The following is a 3,286-nucleotide window of genomic DNA, read 5'->3' as shown; positions in this document are numbered from 1 at the left end:
GCGTCAAGCGGGCCGTGGAAATTCGGTGGAGTCCTGCCAGGCAATGGCAGCTGAAGCACTGGCAGCAGGAGCTATTTTTTCATACATAAAACCAGCTATTTTTGCACGACCTTTGGTTTCATAGCAAAGCATGCGGGCTGCCTTTCCCCTCTGAAAGTACAAACGCACGATGTCTTTGCTGGATGCTCGCATCACAGAGGCATTTGGTGCAGATAAGCATGAGCATCTGTCAGGGTGCCATTTTTGCACTGTGCAGCAGCGTGGGAGCGCTCCCTGTCCCCCTGCTCCCCGCCTGCTAAAAACAACTGAAACTAATTACATACCAGGAATACCAGCGTCCCCGCAAAGCCGCTCTCCCTCCCTCGCTCCCTTTTTTCCCTTCCGCCTGATTCACCAGGGCTTTGGCTGCGCTCCAGGGCTGAGGAGGGTGGGGAGAAGCAGGAGGGCTCGGGAGGGCAGTGGCTGCCTCCTGCGCTCATTTCCACTTCACAGCTGCTGCCGAGCTCTGCCACGGGGAGACAGATCCCAGAGGTGGGAGGGAGTGCGGTGGGGAGGGAGAGGATGAAAGCAGCAAAGAGCTGCATTTATGAGGCTGTTTTTCTTTCGGTGAAAAGAAGCATTTATCAGTGATTTCATATATCATGTGAGAGGTGGCTTCCTGCCAATTTTCGAAGGATGCAAACAACCCGCTGACATCATATGCTAAATATAGAGCAGCTCCCGCTTTAGGTGGATAAATAATGCAGATGCACAAGCCTGGGTCTTCGGTTACATACTCATTAGGATCGGCCTGTCAGGTTCGTACAATCGAGAGAACACCATCCAGCTCCAATGCGGAGTGAGAGGTGAGGAATGCAAAACAACTGCAAACAATGGGTGATTAAGCAGATTTCCTTGTTCTCTGCTCCTTCTTACAGCTACATTTCATGTCTGCAACACGCCATGCTGCAGCTTTTCCAGCACGCCTCTCCTGCATCCCTCCCTTTTCCTTGAAGCCAAGCCCTAACGACAGCCATGGGTGGGGAGAGGCTGAACAATGAGTGCAGCCAAAATGTGGAAACTTCCCCAGGCGCTTAGCAGGGGAAAAAAAACAGGAGAAAGAAGAAAGGCAAAAAAAAAGGGCTCTGATCAGACTATGCAAGCAGTAAAACAGCAGCAGCTTGGTATGAAACAGAAGTTTTCCATGCCCCATTAGAGAGAGGTTTTAATTAGGGTCTCCCCATGCTGAACACTCCGCTAGTGTTTTTGTGAAGCACCCATCTTAACAACCAGACAAGCGAACCTGTGGCTGCCCCACGGTGCATTGCTTTAAGATTTCAGAAAGCACTCAGAGAAGGATTAGGATTCATAACAAAACCCAATCGATACTTTTCCCCTTCCCTTCCTTCAGATCAAAGGCACTGTGCGGGAGGAAGAGTCCAGAGCCATTCCCACCCGAGGAGAAGGGAGACCCGAGAGCAGGAAACGCGAAGACAATGAGCCATAAAGCTGCCGCAAGGTGTTGGATCGATGACAACATCTGCATGAATCCTTCCCCTGGCAGCCAGGGATACAATAGAAGCTGTTCCTATGGAAACCAGAGCAAAAGCATCAGGCAGGAGGAAGAAGGCTGCAATTAAAGGTGGAAAAGCGAGAGAATATTTTTAGATTGCTTCAGAGGAACGCTACAAAATGACATCATCCTATCTTGTTATTTGCACTGGGGCTATGTAACATATTGCGGCGTCTGCCCCTGGCCGTTAAATGGAAAAATGTTATTATGTGTGTGAATTATAAATACTGTGGTGAAACCCGAGCTCGGGAGTTATTAGACATCACTGTTCTGTAATAAAGAAGAACATTTAATACACTGCACTGCACGGATTCACTGTTTGATGCAAAAGGCATTGTGTCTAGGATTTTAATATTCCCAGAAGGTAATTATGAGTCATCCTTTTATTGTTATTAAGAAGCAAAGTGCAAATAATTTTACACATTTGATGTCCCTCACATCAATGAGCCTCTTACACTGGAGAAACATGGCCTAATTTTCCAGAGTGCTGTGTGCCAACGTGTTCCAAGTGGATATGGCAGTAGCTGTAACTGCTCAGCATTGCCAGAAACTCACCTGTCCATTTCACATGTGAACATCTCATTCATTTCAGAAATACAAAGTGCACATTCCACTGTCTGTATTCAGCTCCGTGGGTAGGGCCATACTCCACTAAGAGTTAGGACCTGTGACATAAGTCCCTGAACCAAGGGGAAAAATTATTCTGACACATTTGTGGTAGCATTACTGAACAGGGGGTCCTTCAGTAGAAGCATATCTGAAATGAATCAGATTCCCCAGCAAACATTACGTGTGGCAGCATCCATGTATGCCAGTTCCCAACATCAGCTCCGACAATGTGAAGGATTGACTCTGCGCATGTATCCAGCATGGCAGGCCGGTATGTTGCAGATAGTGCTCCCCAATGACAGGAGAGCCTCCAGCCTCAGAGGTGAAGCAAGCAGGGACTCGCCCACCTCGGAGCAGGATGTGGGAGCCCAATGCCTGCCTCACTTGAGAAGTGGAAATCGCTACTGGGATCACACCACCGCCAGTAACCTGAGAAGGGTAAACCCAGAGGAATGTGCTTCTTGTGACTGCAGAGCTTCAAAACTGCTCTCTGCACCGGAATAATGATCAGCAAATGCCATTCTCAGCTAGAGTGTGTGCTGTCATTGGAGATGGGCAGGGACTGAAATTCCCCATGCAGATATCCACTGACACTGCCAAAATATCTGCGGGTGAGTGACAGGGCTTGCCCTAGCTTCTGCCCTGTGTGAAATGAAGCACGTGGTGTTCAGCCATTTGTTTTTGCACTCGGGAGGAACCTCTGTGTCAGCAGGGAGGCGGGTCGCCTCAGCCGCCCGGAGGCCAAAGGAGCAGGCACAGGCCCAAACAGCCTTGCACAGACCCACAGCAAGGCGTGGGCTGCCCTGATGGCTTTTTGCAGTGCTCCTCGTTGGTGGGCTAACACACCCCTGGCTGCATGTCCTCACCTCTCTTTCCCTGTCCCCGCAGTAAAAGGCACTGGTGCAGCCTAATGGGGCATTTGCCAGCTGGGGAAACAGCAGCACATAGCATAGAGAGGATGGTGGATGGATGGGCAGGCAGAAATGGAAAGGCAGAGATTGCTTAAAGCAAGGGCAAAAGGCAGCAAAACCAGATTTTAATTTTCCCCCGTGCCATCATTATGTGCTGCTCTTCTCCCAGTTTTAGCTCTCTCTTCCACACAGATCTGGCTGTATAAATATGTAA

General features: G+C 49.4%; 1 long non-coding RNA gene across 1 annotated transcript; it reads left to right on the top strand.

Annotated features, from left to right (window-relative positions):
* Positions 1-537: 537 nt before the first annotated feature.
* On the top strand, positions 538-1,849 carry LOC116216320. Its single transcript, XR_004158870.1, has 2 exons — positions 538-845; positions 1,391-1,849. It is a non-coding gene; the product is annotated as an uncharacterized LOC116216320 (long non-coding RNA).
* The last annotated feature ends 1,437 nt before the right edge of the window (positions 1,850-3,286 follow it).

The sequence above is a fragment of the Meleagris gallopavo genome, chromosome 2 (assembly GCF_000146605.3).
Source record: "Meleagris gallopavo isolate NT-WF06-2002-E0010 breed Aviagen turkey brand Nicholas breeding stock chromosome 2, Turkey_5.1, whole genome shotgun sequence".
Taxonomy (NCBI): Eukaryota; Metazoa; Chordata; class Aves; order Galliformes; family Phasianidae; genus Meleagris; species Meleagris gallopavo.
Note: the sequence above shows the minus strand (reverse complement) of the source record. Positions and strands in the feature narration are given on the sequence as shown.